This window comes from Erythrolamprus reginae, chromosome 2 (genome assembly GCF_031021105.1).
Source record: "Erythrolamprus reginae isolate rEryReg1 chromosome 2, rEryReg1.hap1, whole genome shotgun sequence".
In the NCBI taxonomy this organism is placed as follows: Eukaryota; Metazoa; Chordata; class Lepidosauria; order Squamata; family Dipsadidae; genus Erythrolamprus; species Erythrolamprus reginae.
Window position 1 is genome coordinate 203,738,586 of NC_091951.1, and position 13,612 is coordinate 203,752,197.

The window sequence follows — 13,612 nt, forward strand, 5'->3', positions numbered from 1 at the left end:
GGTGGAACTGCGTTCCACCCCGTCCTGCCTGCTGCCCACCCTGGGCCCACCCTATTCACGATGCAGCCCCCTGGTTTGGTGCTTGCTTGCTTGCCAGTGGCTTGCAAAGCTTGAGGATCTGGAACAGTGGTGGGTTGCTACCAGTTCGCCCTGGTTTGAGCAAACCAGTAGCAGCAGTGGGAGGCTCTGCCCACCCACCCGCACATCATCACAGACGATCTGCACATGCGCAGAAACAACGCACACAATGCACATCTCCGAACTGGTAATAAAGGTTAGTGAAACACATGACTAGCCTGGAAAGAGTGTGAACGCAGCTGGAATTGATGTAGGATAGGAACTGGGGAGGCAAACAGCCAATGTTAAGAGTTAAGAGTTTATGCCTGGTATGTTTGTGTGTATGTTTGCTTTTAATAATGGAGTTTTTAGTGTTTTTAAATTATTAGATTTGTCGTACATTGTTTTATTGTTGCTGTGAGCCGCCCCGAGTCTACGGAGAGGGGCGGCATACAAATCTAATGAATAAATAAATGAATGAATGAATGAATGAACGAACGAACGAACGAACGAACAAAAAATAAAAAATAAAAAATAAAAAATAAAAACAAACAAACAAACAAACAAATAAGAGGGCATGATTTTATTCCAACTGGGGGCGGGTAGGGAATGGCAGGAGAAAGGGCCCGGAAAGGAAAAACAGAGCTGTTTGGGCAACCAGCCCCACGCTGTGCATGTCAAAGCAAGAACTAATAAGATCTGAACTTTCTCATCAGCCTGGAGAACTGGCCATACCAAATTCTCTTTTCTTTCTTGTTTGTTTAACTTTTAACACACTTTGACAGTAATAGGGAAGAATGTTATAAAGGAATGCAATATAAAGAAATGTAAACGTAGGAGCTTTCCAAACAAGGGCTTTATTGTGTGTTTGCCCTGTTTCTTGGAATACTACTCTCCAGTGAGTGTGTGCATACACAGATGTGTGCGTAGACATTACCCTCCGCCTTTGGAATACGCCTGGGTTTCCCCACTGCTTTGTTGGCCTTTTTAAATTCTGACAACAACAACAAAAAGATTTTCTATGGATGGAAACATGGATTAGGCACATCGTATTTTTTTGACTGGCTCAGTTAGTCACAGATTCTGAGGAGGATGAACCAGGTCCATCTTGGTATTCTAGGCCAGTGTTCTTGACCATTGAGTCAGAGAGTGAGAGTGAGGGAGAATGGAAACCTGGGAAACCTGAGCAACCTCCAGAGACTGTAGAAACACCAATGATGGTAATGTCTGAGTCAGAGGATGAGGAAGACATAAGGGATCAGGAGCCCTTATTAGGTGCCCAGGTCAGAAGATCAAGAAGCAGACAGAAAATCTTTATGGGAAAAGTTCTAGAAGGCAATATCTCTATGAAAGAAAGTCTAGACCAGGGATAGGCAAAGTTGGCTCTTCTGTGACTTGAGGACTTCAACTCTCAGAATTCCTGAGCCAAGCATGCAAGCTCAGGAATTCTGGGAGTTGAAGTTCACATGTCATAGAAGTGCCAACTTTGCCAACCCCTGGTCTAGACAATTATAGCTCTAGGAAACAGTTGACACACCCAGACAGTATATAGTGAGGAATCATGGGTAAAAAAAGGTGTGGTGTTCCAGCGTTTGTAATGGTGGAAGTCCTAGATTCACAGTTCTAGAAATGCTTCGCTGGTAAACTGCTATTATACTTTAAAATCCATTAAACACAGATGCAACCGTCTGAGGAAAACCTGGAGATCTGTGAGTGAAGGACATTATCTCACTGAGGAATGTTTTAATTAGTTTTGATTCTCAGCTGCAGCCCTGGTCTTTATCTCTTAGCTAATTTAACCGGGAAAGCTGTCAACATGGACTAAAAAGCCTGAACGTGCTTGTATAAATTCTACTTTTCGTATAAAAGTGTTTGTTTTGAAATCTCAGCGCATGGGTTTCCCCTTTGTTGTGAACCAAGTAGGCCGAGCAGAAAAATGACCAGTCATACCGTTATTTTTTCAGTGGCATTATAACTTTCAAGGTTCACAAAACGAGACAGTTATTATGTGAGGAAGCTCCTTTGAGAGAATTGAAATGGAGGACATTTAGAGAAAAGCCAATGGCTAGCTATTCCATCTTTATCACTTTAGCAGATTTGAAACCAGGAGGAAATATTTTTTTTTAATTATTTATTTTATTTATTTTATTTATTTTATTTAATTTATTTTATTTTATTTATTTTATTTTATTTATTTTATTTATTTTATTTATTTTATTTATTTTATTTATTTTATTTATTTTATTTATTTTATTTATTTTATTTATTTTATTTATTTTATTTATTTTATTTATTTTATTTATTTTATTTTATTTATTTTATTAGTTATTTTTTATTTATTTATTTATTTTTATTTATTTATTTTGTCCAATACACAATACATAGAAGAGAATAGGCATGAGGTAATATATATAAAGAAAAATATAAAATAGAGGAGAAGATATATGAAGGAAGAAAATATATATGATATATGAGATAAAGGAAAGACAATTGGACAAGGGATGAAAGGCACACTGGTGCACTTATGTACGCCCCTTACTGACCTCTTAGGAACCTGGAGAGGTCAATTGTGGATAGTCTAGGGGAGAAATGTTGGGGGTTAGGGGTTGACACTACTGAGTCTGGTAATGAGTTCCACGCTTCGACAACTTGATTGTTAAAGTCATATTTTTTACAGTCAAGTTTGTAGCGGTTAATATTAAGTTTGAATCTGTTGCGTGCTCTTGTGTTGTTGCGGTTGAAGCTGAAGTAGTCATTGACAGGTAGGATGTTGCAGCATATGATCTTGTGGGCAATACTTAAATCGTGTTTTAGGCGTCTGTTTATTGGTCTGTTCTGAGTAGGAAAGGAAGATTGTGCAAAGTGGAGAACCCCAGAGTGACTTTTAATTCAACCTTAGCCAAAGCACAGACTCCCGGGCTAATTGGGAGTTCTCCCCTGCACTCTTGGTGCCCCATTGCAGAGCTATTTTGCAATGGTTATTTATTTCAATGACACTGTCTCAGCAGCCTTTCGGAGTGGAATGTGCTCTCCATGATTGTTAATTAGAGCGTGTAGGGGTGGATTTCCTGCAACCAATGATCTTGGACCAGCCTTGAACATGTTCACATCTTGGCCCTGAACCTTGCAAGCTTTCCCCAAACATCATGCAGTGCTCTACATGAAGCTGTCAATTACAGGCGTTTCCCACTGCGGCTGCCACTGTGCCAGAGCCAGATTCTGCTTTTCATGAACAGAGGCGAAGAGTTTTGGTCCCTGCTCTCATCCGCACTGCAGCTCAGCAAACCTCCCCATTTCCAACGTCAAGTGTCAAAATTGGAGCTTGCCTTTCAAATAATTTGGCTCCTTGTCCCTACAAAATGCTCATTTAGGGTCTGGACTTTATTTTTAACAACAGTGCCAGTTGGAAGACAATGGCAACATAGGCGTGCAGCTGGCCAAGATGACGGAATATTCTAGATTGCAATAATGGTGGTGGAGAGTGGGGAGATGTTGAAAAGGGAGGCTAAGTTGCTTGGGTTGGTTGAAAGGATATTAATTTATTAATTTAATTTAATTTAGTTTAGTTTAGTTTAGTTTAGTTTAGTTTAGTTTACTTTAGTTTACTTTAGCTTAGCTTAGCTTAGCTTAGCTTAGCTTAGCTTAGTTTAGTTTAGTTTAGTTTAGTTTAGTTTAATTTATTAGATTTGTGAGCTGCCCATATTCCTTTTGGACTCTGGGTAGTGTACAATAGGTAAAAAAACTCCAATATACAACAGTTAAAACTCCATTAATAAAAACATTCATATTTCTGGGCCAGAGCTAGGTGTTATTGCTCAAGGGCCCCAGGCTTGCCAGCAGAGTCAGGTTTTTAAGGCTTTCCAGAAAGCCAGGAGGGTGAGAGCAGTGCAGATCTCCAGAGGTAGCTGGTTCCAGAGAACCAGAGCCACCACAGAGAAGGCCCTCCCACGTGGTCCCAACAGGTGACATTGTTTGGACAACAGGACCTGGAGGAGGCCAACTCTGTGGGCTCTAACCAGTCTCTGAGAAGTGTGAGGCAGAAGATGCTCCTGTAAGTAATCTGGCCCTAAGCAAGATCATTATTAAAAAAATAAATGCAGAACTATTTTGTTGTTTTACATGAAGCTTCCTTTGGACCTTCCTTTTCTGCTATGATGCAACATTCTGCATCCATATTGAAGGCAAGAAATTACACACCAGCATAACATGGAGCAGTGTTTCCCAACCTTGGCCACTTGAAGATATCTGGACTTCAACTCCCAGAATTCCCCAGCCAGCGAACGCTGCCTGGGGAATTCTGGGAGTTGCAGTCCAAATATCTTCAAGTAGCCAAGGTTGGAAACTCTGACATGGAGTATCCCCACTGATTCTCATCCTGCCTCTCTCTGCTGGGGCTATTTCAGAATCACTGCAGTCCCCTGATTTCCCTGCTACCAAGGCAAGAATAAGAAAGCCTCCCACATATTGAAGCTGCCCTTAAGGTAGTGACAGGATATACAGGTAATCCTCAACTTAAGCGGTCACAATTGAGCCCAATGTCTGGCTTCCCCCTTGATTTTGCTTGACAGAACATCACCAAAGGGAATCACATGAGCCCAGGATGTATGAGTCAGTTGCCAAGCATCTGGATTTTGATCATGTGCCCATGAGGATGCCACAACAATCATCAGTATGAAAAACAGCATGTAGACTTATATACCTCTTCACAGTGCTTTTACAGCCCTCTCTAAGCGGTTTACAGAATCAGCCTATCGCCCCCAACAACCTGGGTCCTCATTTTACCCACCTCGGAAGGATGGGAGGCTGAGCCAACCTTGAGCCGGTGGTGAGATTTGAACTGCTGAACTACAGCCAGCAGTTAGCTGAAATAGCCTGCACTGCTGCACTGTAACCACTGCACCACCCTGGCTCTTGTCAAATGGTCAAAAGTCACCTTTGAACTGTCATTAAACAAACCATTGTAAGTCAAAGGCTACCTGTATGTAAAGGGGAGGGCAGATCCACTAACCCAGGTGCAGCTTAGGACAGTGAACCTATGGTACGGGTGCCATGAGTGGCATGCAGAGCCATATCTGCTGGCACGTGAGCCGTTGCCCTAGCTCAACTCCAACGTACATGTGTGTGCCGGCCAGCTGAATTTTGGCTTGCACAGAGGCTCTGGGAGGGCGTTTTTAGCTTCCAGAGAGCCTCTGGGGGGGATGAGGGAGACATTTTTTACCCTCTCCCAGCTCCATGGAATCCCTTGGAGCTTGAGGAGGGCGAAATACGAGCCTATTGGGCCCATCAGAATTTGGGAAACAGGCAGTTTCTGGCCTCTAGAGGGCCCTCAAGGGACAGGAAAAACTGTTTTCGCCCTCCCCAGGCACTGAATTATGGGTGTGGGCACTTGTGCATGCCTCTTTCGGCACACAAGGGAAAAAAGGTTCACCATCACTGGCTTAGGATGTCTCAACACAACTTGATATTAAAGATTGGGAACAAAATGAGGAGGATTTCATGGAGAGGCAACAAAAACAAGATACTTTTCATCTTGATTAGATATTACCAGTATTTGCAATTCTAATTACGTTTGCATCATGGTTAAGTACAACTGGGACAAAGAATTTCATGACTCCCTTGTGGAGGAACCTGTGGAGGAACCACAGAAGGAGAATATGGAAGCATATCTTTGAGTTTCAAGAGACAATTTTGGTGTGGGTGGGTGTGCAGGAGCAGGTGGTGGTGCATTTGCTTTCCAATTTCTAGTATCTCTAATTTAAAATGTTCAACTAGGTGGCCTTGTAGCAACTATAGGAATGGACTAATAATCAGAAAAAAATCCTTGTTTTCAAACTATACTCCTTTTGCTTTTTGAGTGGAAAAAAACCCCTACAACTGGCAACATTCCTTGAGTTGTTTACTTGTTACTTGGATTATTCCTTGTTAGGATGTGTTGTTTAGTTATATTGCTCATCAAGGCATGATGCTTATCCAATGTTTCGTGTGAATTGTGTGCATGTTTGTATCACTCCCTAAGCCTAAGCAACTCAGAGATTGTTATGAAGACAGAAGGAATAACGCCTCCCCACAAGCTCTTGGAGGAAAGGTGGAATATATACGTGTGATAAATAAATCAGCTTGAAATTTGACATATCATAAGAACGATGTGCATAATTACACTATGCTCATACTGGATAAAAAAAATTAGTCACCCTTGCTACATTTCTTGCTGTTTAATGACTCCCTCCATTCTGAACAAATACTACAACCGTAATACTCGATACATTTCCTTCATCTGTAGGATGTTCAGTCCAAAATTCTAGGCATACTGGCCTATGTTTATATTTAACAGGCAGGGGTGGGTTCGAACTTACCTCGCTGCAGGTTCATGTCCTCCTGTGCCACAGGGCAAAAAACCCAAAGCCAACACACAGATGCCAGAAATTGGCTTTTGCTCATGGTCAGAAGGGGAATGAATGAATGAATGAATGAAATGAAATAATGAAATGAAATGAAATGAAATGAAATGAAATGAAATGAAATGAAATAAATGAAATGAAATGAAATAAAATAAAATAAAATAAAATAAAATAAAATAAAATATATTTTTTTTAAAAGATGGTGGTGCCCATGGACCAGCATCGACCAATCCAGTTCGGTGATGTCATTGTGACGTCACCAGCAGGTCACTACCAGTTCAGGCAAACTGGTCCAAAACAGGAGGAACCCACCCCTGTTAACTGGGCTTTGTTTGAGTTGACAAATCTAGATCAACTCTGTCAGCCTACTGCAAAGGAAAGTATACAATTAGAGCATTCAATTTGTAGATTCAGTGTCCCTGGCTTTTTCCTCCCTAATGATTTGCAATGCCCTATAGTGGTAGCCTTTATTTGTTTGTTTGATTGATTGATTTATTTTATGCCGCCCTTCTCCTTAGACTCAGGGCGGCTTACAACATGTTAGCCATAGCACTTTTTAACAGAGCCATCATCCCTGTGCTGTTTACAAAGCCTGCCTTTGTCACTGTTGTATTTACAAGTCATCATGCTTGAATGAGGCTGGAAGCCACTTGAGGAGAAAGGAGAATTTTAATTTCAAATTAATTGCAACTTAGAGCCATAAAATCTGGGACACTTGGGTTCCAATGTCACTTCCCTCATTGTTAGTCATTGCGTCAAAGCAACATATTACTTACTCATTCCTCCAGTTAGCTTTATAACCCACTTTCCTACGAGGTCAGTCGATCAAGGCGGCCCTCAAAGCACTCCTGCCTCTCAAATTTATTCCCACCAAACCAATCCTCTGAACCTGTAAGGATGTTTTGCCGGGTTGCAGGGATGTTTTAAATGGCTCCAAACAAAACACAGCGCCTTAGAGACATTGTTTGCCTTAAAAAAAAAAATCCTAGAAGAGTAGGGAAGAACAAAGGACGGAGATATTATGTATACAAGGCCTGACAAATTGGTTTCTCCCCTATGACGTAAGAAGACTGGAAAGATGGAGGCAGAATTCAAGTGTCATGGTCAGCTTAGAGAGGTGAATTTATTTATTTATTTATTTATTTATTTATTAGATTTGTATGCCGCCCTTCTCCGTAGACTCGGGGCGGCTAACAACAATAATAAAACAGCATATGGCAAATCTAATATTTAAAATAACTAAAAACCCTTATTAAAAACCAAACATACACACAAACATACCATGCATAAATTGTATATCTCAATTCCCCCATGCCTGATGACAGAGGTGGGTTTTAAGGAGCTTAAGAACGGCGAGGAGGGTGGGGGCAATTCTGACCTCTGGGGGGAGCTGGTTCCAGAGGGCCGGGGCTGCCACAGAGAAGGCTCTTCCCCTGGGTCCCGCCAAACAATATTGTTTAGTTGACGGGACCCGGAGAAGGCAACTCTGTGGGACCTAACTGGTCACTGGGATTCGTGCGGCAGAAGGCGGTCCCAGAGATATTCTGGTCCGATGCCATGAAGGGCTTTATAGGTCATAACCAACACTTTGAATTGTGACTGGAAACTGATTGGCAACCAATGCAGACTGCGGAGTGTTGGTGTAACATGGGCATATTTAGGGAAGCCCATGATTGCTCTCGCAGCTGCATTCTGCACGATCTGAAGTTTCCAAACACTTTTCAAATGTAGCCCCATGTAGAGAGCATTACAGTAGTCGAGCCTCGAGGTGATGAGGGCATGAGTGACTGTGAGCAGTGACTCCTGGTCCAGATAGGGCCGCAACTGGTGCACCAGGCGAACCTGGGCAAACGCCCCCCTCACCACAGCTGAAAGATATTTCTCTAATGTAAGCTATGGATCAAGGAGGACGCCCAAGATGCGGACCCACTCTGAGGGGGTCAATGATTCCCCCCCCCAGGGTGATGGACGGACAGATGGAATTGTCCCTGGGAGGCAAAACCCACAGCAACTCCATCTTATCAGGGTTGAGTTTGAGTCTGTTGACACCCATCCAGACCCCAACAGCCTCCAGGCACCGGCACATCACATCCACTGCTTCGTTGACTGGACATGGGATGGATATGTACAACTGGGTATCATCCGCGTACTGATGATACCTCACCCCATGCCCTTGGATGATCTCGCCCAGTGGTTTCATGTAGATATTAAATAGCAGGGGGGAGAGGACCGACCCCTGAGGCACTCCACAAGGGAGAAGCCTAGAGGTCGACCTCTGACCCCCCCACTAACACCGACTGCGAACGACCGGAGAGGTAGGAGGAGAACCACTGAAGGACAGTGCCTCCTACTCCCAACCCCTCCAGCTGGCGCAGAAGGATACCATGGTCAATGGTATCGAAAGCTGCTGAAAAGTCGAGAAGCACCAGGACAGAGGATAAACCCCTGTCCCGGGCCCGCCAGAGATTATCCATCAACGTGACCAAAGCAGTTTCTGTGCTGTAGCCGGGCCTGAATCCTGACTGCTGAGGACCTAGATAATCGGCTTCTTCCAAGGACCACTGGAGCTGGAGTGCCACCACATTCTCAACAACCTTCTCCATAAAGGGAAGGTTGGAGACTGGCCGGTAGTTGTTAAGAATGGCTGGGTCCAGTGAAGGCTTCTAGAGAAGGGGACGCACAAGTGCCTCCTTGTAGGGATCCAGAAAGGACCCCCTCCCCAAAGAAGTGTTGACAATCTCCTGGACCCAGCTCCTTGTCCACTTCATCAGGTGTCACCAGATCAAACTCTTCCCAGGCAGATGACAAGTATGGGCCCCAGACACCTCGACTGACTCATTGTCAGTCGACTCTGTTATCCAATTGGAATCGAGGTCCGCCCGGATCCGAGCAATTTTACCTGTGAAAAATGTGTTAAAATCCTCGGCACTACTCTGTAAGGGCTCCCCAACTCTCCTCTGGTTAAGAAGGGAGCGGGTCACCCTAAAGAGAGCGGCCAGGTGGGATTCCGCCGATGCAATCAAGCCGGCATGATACGCGCATCTTGCCGCCTTGAGCGCCACTTTGTAAGTCCTAATATGAGCTCTTACAAGTGTTCGATTGGATTCGGATTTACTCTTCCTCCATCGCTTCTCTAGACGTCTCTTCTGGCATTTGAACTCCCGAAGCTCCTCATTGAACCATGGAATGCTGGAATCCATCCAGGTGTCCTGATTCCAACGAAGACAATGTGGCCTCTGGTACAATCATGGGAGAAGGGGAAAAGATGGGGACTAGAAAAACCAAGTACAGTGGTACCTCTACCTAAGAACGCCTCTACTTACGAACTTTTCTACATAAGAACCGGGTATTCAAGGTTTTTTTGCCTCTTCTCAAGAACCATTTTCTATTTACAAACCCGAGCCTCTGAAACTGTAACCGGAAAAGGCAGGGAGAAGCCTCCGTGGGGTCTCTCTAGGAATCTCCTGGGAGGAAACAGGGCTGGAAAAGGCAGGGAGAAGCCTCCATGGGGCCTCTCTAGGAATCTCCTGGGAGGAAACAGGGCCGGAAAAAGCAGGGAGAAGCCTCCATGGGGCCTCTCTAGGAATCTCCTGGGAGGAAACAGGGCCTCCGCCCTCCCTCTGGTTTTCCCAATCACACGCATTATTTACTTTTGCATTGATTCCTATGGGAAAAAAATGTTTCTTCTTACTTTCTACTTAAGAACCTGGTCATGGAACAAATTAAGTTCCTAAGTAGAGGTACCACTGTACAGGATTGACTGACCATCACAGCTCTGGAACAATGGAATTAAAAATAAGAAGCCTGCGGGGGTGGGAGATGGTGGGGGAATGCCACGTGCTGTGGGTTAGAGGAGCCCGTGTGGCTTCGACATCTGTGGCTGTATGGAGCCTGCTTGAGGATTCTCATGGAAGGCAGTGGGTCAGGCCTGCCAGCTCAGCAAGCAGAATGCTGCCAAGGAAATTGCACGGCCAAGGAAGGCAGAGTTGGCGCAAGGATGCAGACTTGGCAAGCAGACGTAGATGGCTTTTTTTCCCCTCTCCCAGGCAGCCTTTCCCCCAGAAGCTGGCTGGATCTGCTCTCCCAAAGATGGAGGCAGCAGCGAGGAGCTGTGTGTGTGCTTCCCACATCTGTTGGCCTGAGCACATCTGCCACTCCCTTCTTGCCTCCTTAGCAAAAGCCACCAACTCTTCCCCGTCTCCCATTTTAGCTGGATGCCCCTCCTGTGTTAACCTTGGATCCAGCTCAGCCTCCCTTAATTTTCTCCCTCTCGTCCTCCCTTTCTAAATCTATAACCATCTTCCCAGCGTCCCCAGTGCCTGATCCGCTAAAAAGGATAAAGGAGGCTTTGCTTAAATTGGCAGACATTGTGAGTTTCCTATCCCCCCTGGGGGCCTCCTTGTATAATTGCTTCCAAGGGTGGGAATAGGAAGCTCCTGGAGACACGGCTGGCTTTGCAGCCCCGGTTTGCAAACATTTATGCTGGCTATGTATGAAAAACCTCTTCCAGCCTGCTCTGCTCATGTTTCGACTCACATTGGACAAATCCAAGACAGCTTGGATTTAAGAAAGGATTTTTTTAAAAATGCTATGCTAAATTGAGAAACTATGGGGGAGAACACAGGGCTTCTCTGTATACCCTTAGCAAAAAGATAGGGGCCTCAGTGTTAGCCCCTTGGCAAGAGAGGGGGCAAATAAATTTAACAACAGATATCTTCTCCAACTATTAGAAAGATCTTGTGCTGATTGGTTAAGAAAGACAAAATCCAGGTGGGTGCCAAATCAAAGAACAGGAATAAAACAGAGAGGGGGAAATAAAAGTGCTCTTTTATAGTTTGCAAGTCCCGGGCTTCACTTGGGGAAGTTGCTCCCGCAAGATGGAATGGGAGGCTGGATGACTCCATAAAGGGCTTAGATGGGGAAGGCAGTGACTCCGAAGCTAGTTAAAATCACCATGACCAGAGGCAGTACAGTTCTGAATATGAGAGACTGAAGGGGGGGGGGGGGGAAACCACCAGGGAAAGGCAGTTTGTGCCCTTCTGGTAAGTTTTTCAGAGTTCTCTAACTGCTCCTGGGATACAATCCAACCTGGACCAAAAGGCGCTCCTTGGATGGGCAATCTTGCATAGTTGCAAGTGGAGCTAGAGGGCGCTAGAGTCAATGAGCAGATCATAGCGACTTAGGCTCCCTTTTCACGGGAACTCAGGGGGGGAAAACCATTGGAGCTGCCTTTCCCCAAAAATTCACCCTTTGTTTTAATTTTAACTTACGAGTTTGCAGAGGTTGCTGAGATGGAAAAACACCACAAGAGAAAGGGATAAAAGAGCGGTGTTTTCAAAACCAAATTCCTTGGAAAGCTCTGCTTTAGAGAAAGTCCCAGAATATAACTCCAAGTGTTCAATGAGAATATTTCATTCATTCAGATGTAGGATGTGTTGAATGTCCCCTTTATCTGTTTTTTATTTTTATTTTTGAGCAGTATATTAGCTAGATAAGCACAAATACAGCTCCAGCTAACAATTCCATACTTCCAGCTCGGTTAATTATGGGAATTGTTGAGGATCATCCCAGCCAGTTTATACATTTACTCAGTTGCCGAAAATCTGTACCTAGAAATCAGAAAGATCCATATTCAGGGATCTCTGTTCCTGCAAATATTGGGATGTAAGACAAAAACATAGACGGACGTGTACAACTTCCATCCCAGAATTTCTCCTCACTTCCTCAAGGCTGAACTCCCCAGTGAATTAGACCTTGTGCATTCAGAGCCGTCCTATTTCCTACTCATCCCCACATAAGTGTAGACCAAACACAGTGTTTGAGATGTCAGTCCCAAATTCCCTTCTTAGTGGGGTTTGAGAGGCATCCTACAGAAAAGTTGGGGATGCCCCACAAGGGAGCCCGAATAAAGTGTGGCTAGCTGCTGAGACCAGCCTGGGTTCCTTGTGTTGAACACCTACCGGTAGTTCTTTTCCAGCTACAACGCAGGGGTTCCCTAAAAGCTCTTCCAGGGAGCGAGAATGAAACCATCAAATAAGTCTGACAAGGTTAGGCAGCTGCCAAGAAGATGAAAGGAAACCTGAGAATAAGGGAGGCTAAGAGCAAGCTGTTAACAGTGGGATTCTCATCAGTTTACAGGGAGAGGGAGCAAAATGTAGGGAAAGACAACTGGAGAAAACAATTCCACCCCTTATGTACACATGAAATGTATGTGGCTGGAGAAAGGATGGGCGAGAAGTAGATAAGAGTGTAAAAGGAGCAATCTCTAATAGTTAGAGGGGGGTGGGTGAGTGGGAGAGGCAGAGTGATGGGACAATAAGTGGATTTAAAACAAAAATTAGGAAGGGGGACATTCTAATGGGGTTAAAGTACAAGAACACCGTCTCTTAAAGTTGAGGGCAAGAGTAAAGGACCTAAAATTCCAAAACCCCAGTTTCTGCTGATCCTGCGGCTGAAATTCCTGTGTGGTCCATTGCATGTAATCCATTTGCTCCAAAAGTTTTCCAAGAGAGAGAACAAAAAAAAAACCCCTCACCAAACTTTGGAAAATTAGTTGAGAGAAGAAAAAGGGAGAAAAAGAAAAAGTACCTTCAGATGATCAAAGTTGGTCTTCAGAATCACACCTGGAGCAGATCTTTCTTCTCCACCCAAGCGCCTTCTCCTCGGCTGCCTTGTTAAAAGTCCGTCTTTCTTCTGTTCCTCCGCTTGTTTTTGGTATGTTTTTTCTCCCCCCTTTTTTTTTTGCCAGCAGACTGGAGCTGAGTGTGTCAAGCCCTGCGCAGGACTGGAGGGAGGCTGCACTGTACTAGAGGGGATTGAGAGGGGTTGACTTCCTTGTAAGCAAGCTGGTTTCAATGAGGTACAGAGCTCACACACGCTCGCACAAACACACACACAAATGACTTAAGGGGCTGAACCATCATGTGGTTTCCATCAACCACCTGCCAAAAACGGGGGGAAGAAATTAAAAGAGAGTAAAAAACCGCTCCACCTCAAGGATGGAAGTTTTCAGGCACTTCTTTTCCTCCACTCCAAAATGACAAGACTTTTTTTTTTGCTTGTTCTTTTCAAAGTAGTCACAAGAGTTAGTGGGTTGGGAGGACAGCAAGGAGACAAAACCGGTCCCCCCAAAACTGTTGGGGGGAGGGGGCAGGGAG

At 44.4% G+C, this 13,612-nt stretch overlaps 1 protein-coding gene across 1 annotated transcript in view; it reads right to left on the reverse strand.

The window, feature by feature from the left end:
• BGN (biglycan) overlaps positions 1-13,365 on the reverse strand; it is a 76,412-nt gene extending 63,047 nt beyond the window's left edge. The window contains exon 1 of the mRNA XM_070741377.1: positions 13,044-13,365. The gene's annotated coding sequence lies outside the window, so the exon portion shown is untranslated. The remainder of the gene's footprint in view (positions 1-13,043) is intronic.
• Positions 13,366-13,612: the final 247 nt, after the last annotated feature.